An 11,044-nucleotide genomic window follows, 5' to 3' on the forward strand; every position below is an offset into this window, starting at 1 on the left:
CCACTAAATTAAAGATGCATTCTTCTTAATGAATAATGCATTTCGTTCCCAATCCACTAATCCACTTGGAAGGTGTATAATCCAAACAAAGTCAAGAACATGAGTTGGACTTAAAGAATTGGAATGTGATCCATTGATAACTATAAAATCTTGCGCGCGTGAATGTTTATTTATATTACAAGCAAACCTTAATCTTCGTGTTCTCTCCGTGTCAATGATTAATTCTTTCTGTTTAATTAAAGATCCCCAAAATACTAGTACTATCCCAGCCATGGCCTTCAAAATGCATATCATTCCGAGCCTTCCACAAGAACCAACAGATTGATGCAAGAAGCGCACCCTTATCAATCTCATCAACAATTGAAGAAGAAGTATGGGAGAGATAAGACCACCACTCAAAAAATTGAAGCGAATCCCATGAATTAGAGAAAGCAGATGCAAACGGGGATTTACGCCATACGTCGCTTGACAATTTACATTGGAAGAGCATATGTTCCAAGGTTTCATGCTTGGAATGGCACCTTGGGCAATATGGAGAGATATCAATATCCTTCCGATTTAAATTAGCAAGAACCGCGATAGCATTATGGGAACATCGCCACAAAAACATCTTAATTTTATTGGGAATAGAGAGAGACCATAGAGATTTCCAGAAGGGGTCCGATGGATTACTTGAGCTTGATTCACCTCGCTCCCGTGAATGGCGAGGGATAATGCCCCTTTTCGCCAGGTGGTATGCTGACTTAACCGAAAATATGCCATTGTTAGAGAAATGTCACACACCTTTATCACCAACCCCTTGCGAGCTAATCGGGATCGAGATAATTGACTCTATATCAAAATTTGAGAAGAGAGACTGAATAAGAGGGATGTTCCAGCTATGGTTGTCATCATCGATAAGATCCGAGACAAGACCAATCTGGTGGTGAGGGGGTTCTGGCGGTGGTGGTGGACTGAGAACTTTAAACGATAGAGAACGGGGAAGCCAAGGATCATTCCAGATATCAATAGACGTGCCATTGCCCACAACCTAGCGCCATCCCTTTCTAAGGACATCTCGGCCTGCAACAATGCTCCGCCAAGCCCAAGATGCCGTACCAGGGCAACCAGCCTCCGTGCCTCCCCCAATGTGGCATCTGCCACCTGTTGGGGTAATAAAACTCAATGTTGATGGTGCTATAGGCAAGAACTGTGGTCTTGTTGGTGTTGGTGTTATGGCGCGTGATCACTCCGGCCTTATCTTGGGAACGGTATCCATTCTTTTTCACGGTTTTTTCTCCCCGAGAACGACTGAAGCATTTGGTTTTTGGGAAGCTCTGGTTATCGCTGCAAATAAGGGTTTCTCACATATTATTATTGAAGGTGATTCAGTTCAGGTTGTTCAAGCACTTACTCAAGTAGGAAAATCATTCATCGATTGTAGCTCTATCCTTTCGGATTGTCTAGAGCTTCTTCCTTTATTTTCCTCTTGTGTTTTTAAATATGTTAATCACTCTCGCAATAGGGTAGCCCATTCGTTGGCTAAACAATCCCTATTAGGTGTTAGGTTAGACAATTCGGGCGCGGGGGGGTTCTTGTCCCTTACCATTTGGCTAGCCTAGCTCTTGCCGATGTTAGGTCTTCGGACCCTATTTCTTATGAATAATATCCAACTCTGTTTCCGTGAAAAAAAAAAATTTAAAGATCCCATTGATAGAGCTTCTCTCTCAAAATCATAGCTTCTCTCTTTAAGAAAAAACCATATATAGCCAAATTCTCTTTTCCTTTCCCGCTCTCTCCCTCTTGGGTTTTCAGTAACAATTTACACAATATATTTACCGCCTGTTGATGATCGACCGGAAGATGACGATTATGAGAAGGCTTTCTATTTTATTATTTCGTATTTATAATATAACTAGTTTTTATTTCTTTTATTTCTTTGTATTTTAATGAAGTGCAGGATACTTGGCATGCTCCTACACATTTAGAAGTTAAAAGGACACTTGTCATCGTACGTTCTACACACTTTGAAGTTGAAGGGAAGTTATTTGGACACTTGAAAGCAAATTAGAATAACGAAGAGTAGTTGAAAGTTAGGAAGTTATTTCCTGCACATCTTTGTTTTCCTATAAATAGTCTTTTTAGGCCTCATTGTAAAACCCTCACTCAATCGCCCAAAGGCTTCTACGTTTCATCTGTACTTTACTTTTTTTGCTCTAGGAGTAGCTTGTAACGTAACCGTCTATTCGTCCTTTTGTTATTCTTCTTCCATCTCTATTCACTTCATTACGTTTGCTTCCAGAGAAGTCTTGAAATACGGCAAGGAACTAAATTCCATCACCACAAACATCCACATTCCAGTACTTAGAATTAATATTTCTCTATCGACCATCGACAGCAAGTAAAACAATGGACAAACAGTAGCCCAATGTGGCGGCGGGAGGGGAGGATTTTACCATTAATGGGTGTTTTCCTTCCTCTCAAGAGATGGCCGCTTTTTTGCCTTCAGTTACATGTTCTTCGCAGTGAGGATTTTCTCTCTCGATCTTAGTTATGAGAATTTCTTCGTGTTTTTACCTCTTTTTCCCTTCTCTCTTCTTTGGCATCATCGAGAGATGCTATTTCATGTTCAGACAATGGTGGTGGTGATGGTCATTTGGCGAAGCAAGGCAGCGGTGGTAGTGCTCCGATGATGAATAAGATCGGTAGACTAGCTAGTCATCCCTGCGTGGACGTGATTGTTGAGGATACCTAGTGCCTCAAGTGCGCGTTTGATCGTTGTGAGTTTTCCTTTTGTGTGTATGACTAGTGCTAGTGAGGTGACCCATTATGTGGCTTTGAGAGGTAATGGTGGTGTGGGTGTCTGTACCTGGGAATGCTACCCTCCTTTATGGCTTTCTAGTCTTTTGATTCAAGACGTACAGATGCTATTTTATATATGATTATCTTATGTACCATTATTTTCTATAAATGAATTTATTACCGTTTTGGGTGTGGTTGGGGGGGGGGGGGGGGGGGGGCCTTAAAGCCTCCTGAGTCCGTAAATTATAGTTAATTAGCTAGACACACTCATAAAGTGTGAAATTATGCAGAAGCATTTAATCTACTCCTAGAGGGGGGTGAATAGGAGTTTTGATAAAAATTACCAATTTAGAGAAAGATTAATAGATAAATAAATTATATAGCTGAATGGGTTGATTATTGATTAATCCAAACATAAACTCAAGGAGTGCAGTAAAATATAATTGATACGAGAGACACACGATTTACGTGGAAAAAATTTGGGTCCTAAATAACCCTAAGTCAAAACCACGGCCTAACACTACTGATTTATTCTATTAATCAAAAAGAAGTACAGATTGTGAAATAGTAAAAATCTTACCCAAGCCTTTACCTATTCTCGCCGATCTCCGATGCTCCCCGAGCTTCTTCAAGATCCAATAGATGCACCACGGACTTCACGCCCGATCTCCGGATTCAACCGGCTCCGAATTAATCTCCAAAAGATTCGGCCTCAGCAGCAAACGGCATCAAAACCACGAACAATGAATGGATGAATGATATGATGCGAATGTGATCTAAAGAACCCGAAAGGCGTTTAAAGATTGCGAGAACTAAACAAGAACGAGGGCTACAACGCAAACTGTAATCTCCCTCACAAAAGTGTCGTGCCCTGCTCCTTTCTTTCTTTACTAAAACCCAAAATCTCTCTCGCCTCCACAGAGAACAAAAAAAACAGAGTGCAAGCCTTTATTTTGCTCTTTAATAAAAACAAAACTCTTTACGGGGTAATCGCCTCCCTGCTATCCAGCCCCTTTTTTATACCCTATATATCCTTTTAAACAAAAGTCTTTAAATGACGCATAAAAGGAAACCCAATTTTCGGACCTTTTTTTTAAAGAAAATTGATTTAGGATTACATATATATGGAAAACGGATTTTCAAAGAGATTTTATACGAAAGACAAACGTGTAGAAATAAGATTTCTAATCTTGGGAAAAATATGCATGATGTGCTGTGTAATGCTTTTACCTCTCACGCAATTGGATCGATTTTGCCGCGGTCAACTTGGCGTAGATAAAGGGAAGAGCATCGAGCGAGAAACTACCCCATAAGAACCTACCCATTACAATCAAACGGAGTCGATATAACAAAGATACCAATGGAGGTTTTGAACAACCCCGAAAAGTGCCAAAATATCTAATAATCTCCCCCTTTGACATTTCCGGGAGAAAACCAACTGCACTAAACCATAACAGAAAAATACAACTGAAAAAAATAAACACTAGCCTAAACTAGGTCTATCCAACGAAGCTTGAGTTGCACTTCCAATACCTGCAAAGATAGCTCAACAAAAAAAAAACTATGCGACAAAATAAATGTTACGAAGAAATAGAATGGGTCAGCATAGTTCAATAATAAACGACACGCATTATATCCAAAAGCCTGAAAACTCAACCAGCGATTCATCAATAAAATAAATCTCTCCTTAAAAATATCTCCCCAAATGAACAAAGCACTCAAAAATTCTCTATCTTTATGCAAGACTCAACGACACATATCACTCTTCATTACTCCCCAACCCAAGAAAACTCTCCCCCTTTTTGTCACGGAAAAACAAAGCAAAAAAGTATATATTCGAGTGAGACACATGCAACCTGAAAGCATACGAGAGAATCATACGATATGCAATAACAAGAATCACATAGGCAAGATGGCTACAAGGGAAATGCATCGAATGGAAATTTAAGACCATATCAACTCGTGGAAGCAGAATGATGCAGATCAAAGAATGGATAGAATGCCATGCTCAAGCCTATGAATGTGAAGCGTAAATGCCGTGCATGAGGAGCAAGGAAACTTATCAAGGACTAAGTGGGCGCTATAATCTTATCTCAAGAAAGGTTTAAACAAGATTGTCACGAGGAAGTCAAACCAGAAACGTTCGGACCTAGGAACTTGAGCACAAACCTTATCGGTTGTTTTAGCTATAGACTCGAGATTAGCGACTTACACCTAGCCTTGTGGGGTAAAGGACCAGGCAGCTATAACCTTTAAGACGAAGAGACAAATGTAAATAAACCCCCCCTTTTTTTTTGCTTCTTTTTTTTTAAAGGGGTATTGTTCTTTTTTTTATTTTATTTTAAACAATAGACAAGAAAAAAAAGAAAGTCTCAATTTGATTTTTCCAAACCTTAGAGGTGCGTTACACACCAATCCTTAGGCGGCCCATCTCATAAGGAGTCAAATGAGGGAAAGCATTCCTAGGTAAACAACGAACATGTGGTCAATCAAAGTGATTAGTCAAGATAAACCCAACTGAGACTCAATAGAGACCACTTAAACAATGTAAGTTTACTAGCTCCAAGTGAGATTGTGTGCATAGAAACGTGAGCATGGGATTCTAATACCAAAAAAAAGAACAACATCATTATGTAACAGATTGATATGATCGAAAAAATTTGATTTGATACATTACTCTCAAAGGCATAAGCATATGCAAAACTGATATCAAGACAGCACATGATTCCCAAGCATGCAAAAACATTGCAAGCACGCACATGATTAAAAAAAAACTTTGACTAAAAAACAATACACAAAAAAATAATAATACTACTAAGTACATAACAACACATGACAAATCAAAATTAAAAACATTCAAAGCAAGCATAGGAGATGACATGTGACCCCACACACAGCCTAATCTAGAGAAATTAAACCAAGAGATTACCTAAGGTACTCAAACCTAAGAGAATCTAAAGACTTAGTGAAAATATCCGCTTTTTGATCTTGTGTGGGTATAAACTCAAGTGCCACGACACCATCTTCAACCAAATCACGAATAAAATGATGACGGATGTCGATATGTTTAGTCCTAGAATGTTGGACTGGATTTTTAGAAATATTAATCGCACTTGTGTTATTGCAAAAAATAGTTATTACACCTTGAGATAGACTGTAGTCTTGAAGCATTTGCTTTATCCAACTCCCAACGGCAATATATTTTGCCTCTACGGTGGATCCGAATACAATATTATCAACATATATTTTAGCGAACAAAAGGTCGCTCTCAATTTTCTTTAGAAATAAAGTTCGGTCTACTCCCCTTTTCACAAAGCCGGTATTTAAAAAATGATCGGTTAAACGTTCTACCAAACTCAAGGGGCTTGTTTAAGGCCACAAAGGGCCTTACGAAGGCGGTACACATGATCAGGAAAGGAAAGATCAATAATCTTTTGGGTTGTACCACATACACCTTCTCATTAAGGTCGCCATTCAAAAAAGCACTTTTAACATCCATTTGAAATACTTTAAAATTAAGATGGGATGCAATGCCTCTCTTATCATAATATCTTTCAATGTCGGAGTTCTCAAACTCATGATCATGATCATTGTAGACTCGTGTGATAGGATACCCTTTCTCATTCTGAATACATTGACAAATCATTTTAAAACAGGCATAAGCATCAGATTTTTCTTTAAGAAAATCAATCCATGAGAAGAGAGAAAAATCGTCTACGATGACTAGAATATATCTCTTACCACCTAAACTTTCCGTACGCGAGGGTCCCATCAAGTCCATGTGAAGTAACTCTAAACATTTTGTGGTTGCAACTAAATATGTCATTTTTATGAGGGCTTTTTATTTGTTTGCCCTTCATGCAACCACCACACACAAGCCCTTGCCCATTGGCAAGTTTGGGCACTCCCCTCACAATCTCATTCTTGGTTATTCGATGCAATTCTAGAAAATTTACGTGTCCTAAACGGTGGTGCCAAATTTCTACATCATCAAGCAAGACTCGATGATACACATTAGAACTTGCAGTTTCAACACAATAACAATTATCTGAAGATCGAATACCTTTAACCACACACACACCCAAAACATCTATAATAGAGTAATTATTTTTAGAGAAATTGACATCATGCATATTATCACAGAATTGCCCTATGCTTAACAGATTAGCTTTTAAACCCTCAACATATAACACGTTATCTATCGGAGGGATTCCAAGTGCGTTTACGGTGCCTTGTCCTACGATTTTACCCGTATTACCATCACCGAATGTGACAAAACCACCATTATACTTCTCTAGCTTAGCAATCATCATGTGCCTGAAAAGCAGTGTGTGCTACATGACAAATGACATCGACTCTCTTCCATGTTTGCTTCGATTTGGTGTTCACATGCGAGGTGTGACCGTGTGTAGTACATATTTCAACAATCTTATCAGTCTTTCCATTATTATTAGCCAAATTTAACAACTTTTTGATTTCCTCAACGAGGTGAGAAGTTTGATTCGCAAACTGACACAATGTCTTTTGAAAATTCTCATTCTTAATGTTTGTGGGAGACTGACGCACAACTTGAGGGCTTCTCACATTGGGTTGACCATATCGAACACTTTTATTAACTGGGGCTACGAACAGTTTCCCCTTTGTTCTCTGATTGTCCCTTCTAAGTGTATAACAAAAAGGTCGAATGTGACCTTGACCACCACAGTTGTAACACCCCGACTTCTTAGAATGAAAAAGAACAAGGAAAGTAAGGGGTTAATCACTTAATGGGCCGCTTATCGTTAGGATTTGGAAAGTAAATTATTTGTGACTTATTTTCTGCATATGTGTCAATTTATAAAACGTTATTGCCCTAACCCTATTAACATTGTCCCCGTGAACCGAAACAATTAATCCAGAAAGAAGCGACATCTCATTATAGGGCAAATCGGATCAAATCCTATTAGAATATCCCTAGATTATGAAGGATTATGCAAGATCCTTCTAGATACACTAAATCTTGCTAGATATGATAAGATTCTAGGTGGATTTTATTAGATATTACAAGATATGATAAGATATGATATGATTCTATTAGATATTACAATATTCTAGTTGGATTTTGTTAGATTACATATAGATTTGGAAAGATATTATAAGATATTGTTAGATTATGGATTTTAGATATACCTAGATTTTGGAAGATTATTCTAGATATTCTTAAGATTTGATATGGATTCACTAAGATTTGATATTGGATTTTATTAGATATTATATAGATTTTTGGATATTGCTAGATATTATAAGATTATGTAAGATTATGTGTAGATTATGATCTAGATTTGATTTGATATGATATAGATCCTTCTTTTTCACTAGTATAAATAGGCAAGCCTCCTCCCCTCCCCTCCACACACCACACACACCACCAAGTAAATAGAGAGAAAGAGAGAGAGAGAGAGAGAGAGAGAGAGAGAGAGAGAGAGAGAGAGAGAGAGAGAAAAGAGGAGGAAAGAAGAGGAAAAGAATTAGGTACGAGCCCTTCGAAAGTAGTTGATCATAAGCCAAGTTGGACGGAACGAAAGGTGAGTTATGAATTATCCTTGTTACATGAATTTTCGTAAAATTATATTTTTGACTTACAAAAGTATGTTTATTTAACATTTGAATTATTTTGTAGCAAATATACCATGGAGTTATGATGTTTTGAACAGTTTATGAAAAAGTATTATCAATACATTCGAACGATGTCCCTGGAATCTATGGGACGGTAAAGATACTAGTCGGAACGGTGTTATAAGGGCGGAAAGAAAGGGGGCATGGCCGGGTGTCCAATTGAATTGATCAATTCACTTTATACGCGTTGGGGGTCGCTCCCTCAGTATTGGCGGTAATCATTGGATGGTATATCGTATGTATGATTTTGTTTATGATATTGGTTACAGTTAAAGCCATGAAAAACTGAAGCTATGGTTTTGAGTTACAGTTCAAGCCTTGAAAAACTGAAGTTATGTTCCTTGTGTTTATTTGATCATAAAAAGATTCCATGGTAGGTCATGTAACTTTGATAATTCATAATCTCACACAAGCAGTGGCTTATGTTGTTGAAATCTTTTCTTTTTCATGTAATCAGGATTAGCATGGCGGGCCGAGTAACAAAGTTATTAAGCTTATGTTATGGTTATGTAATGAATAAGAGAAGAGTGTGCCTATGTTGATCTTAGTATAATGAATAAATAGTGATTGTTGATTATTAGAAAAGGCTTCCATAAATGTTGTGGTTATTTCTTTTTGAAAAAAAAGAAAGAAAGAAAAAGAGGGTCAATAGAGGCCTTTGGTAAGACGGACTCACTGGCCGGTCACGATATTCAAATCCGTTAGATTTGGGTCATGACAGAGTTGGTATCAGAGCAATGGTTAATTTATTGGAAAGGGGAAAATACGATTTTTAGCTCTATAGCGATAGACTAGATTCCTGACTTAGTGTTTCTTGGAATAAAAATAAATAACTGTTTGCAATTCTAGAAAATATTACCTTACATACTCTTAATAGTTGGATTAACTTCAGTGTTAATTCATATATGTTTGTTTCTTGCTGTTTCCTTTAAAAAGGAAAATAGTTATCGGTGGCGACACTTGGGAAAGGCTATAAGTTGCATTGATTTAGTTTATCGCTAATCATGAGGACTAAACTTTTATAATAAATTGTAGAGTAAGCTATGGCAGACGTTGATCAACCCGAGATAGAAAATGCCCGTTTAGATCGCCTTGAGCGATTGATCATTGAGGTACTATAGAATCAGCGACAACAACAAACCCCTCCACCTCTCCTAAACCAATTAGTAGGAGGAGTTTCATGCCAATCACCTGAAGACCAGTTGGCGGAGAATCCAAACCACAATCAGCAAAATGGATTCATCCTAGTCCCACCCATGGGAGAGCTAAAAATAAGAGAATTTTTAAAATTGAAGCCACCAACATTTGCCGGTGGTATGGACCCTACTCGAGCCAACACTTGGATAGAGTCCATCAAAAAGATTTTCAAGGTGATGCATTGTAGTGAGACCCAAAAGGTGGGTCTGGCTAGTTACCAATTGGAGGGTGAAGCACACCATTGGTGGACAATGAAAGAGGAAGTAGAACCAAGAATGGTCTGGACTCGATTTTTAGTGGTGTTTCGAGAAAAGTATGTTCTGCAGTCACTACAAGATGCCAAGTGTACCGAGTTCCAACAACTTAAGCAGAAGGGCTAGACAACCGTGTCAGAATATGAAGCCGAATTTACTAATTTGGCTGAGTATGCTCCTCACATGGTGGCAACGGAGAATCAGAAAGCACACAAATTTGAGGATGGCTTGAAGCCTGAAATTCGAAAGGTGGTACGCCCAATGAGGCTTCCCACCTATGCCGAAGTTGTTGATCGAGTCCTATTAGTCGAACAAGAAAATAAGGAGTCCAAAAGGTTTTTCGAGAACCAAAAGCGCCAAAGGATCAATAGCGGGAAGAAATCTGGAGGAGGAAGCTTTAAGAAACAAAATACGGGAAATGAAGTTGGGAAATCAGGCAACAACCAGCTGTTGCCATGTGCAACGTGCGGGAAACCCCACTTAGGCGTTTGTATGTGGGCAACAGGTGGATGTTTCAACTGAGGCAAAGTTCTAAAAAAGGATTGTCCAAATCTTAGGCCGGGAATAATCAATGTGCAAAACTCGGGACAATCAATGGGGCAGAGGCAAGGACAAACAACTCCAGCACAATGAAACGATGGCAGACAAAGGCAAGGGAAGGCATTCGCTCTTATGCCAGGAGACCCACGAAACACCAAAGAAGTGGTGGCAGGTAATGTATCAATTTGTTCGATACCCGCCTATGCTCTAATTGACTATGGTTCAACACACTCATTTATCTCACCACGACTTGCCACAAAAATGTTGAAGATAGCAGAACCCCTCGGTTACGACTTGTTAGTCTCACAGCCAATGAGTAAAGGTGTAGTTTGCACGACAGTTTATAGGAACTGTGATGTGAGTTTTGACGATATATGTTTGCATGCTAATTTGATACCCCTTGAGATGAATCATTTCAATGCGATTTTTGGTATGGATTGGCTCACTGCCAACCATGCCACAATCGACTGTACTAATAAATGTGTCGAGTTTCATAGTCCAGAAAGAGAAAAGATCCAATTTGTAGGAGTCGGAGTATTTTCGCCTCCATACCTGGTATCTGCAACTCATGCTCGACGACTGCTAAGGAAAGGATGCCGGGGATTCTTCTGTGGCGT

Source organism: Rhododendron vialii, chromosome 12a (assembly GCF_030253575.1).
Source record: "Rhododendron vialii isolate Sample 1 chromosome 12a, ASM3025357v1".
Taxonomy (NCBI): Eukaryota; Viridiplantae; Streptophyta; class Magnoliopsida; order Ericales; family Ericaceae; genus Rhododendron; species Rhododendron vialii.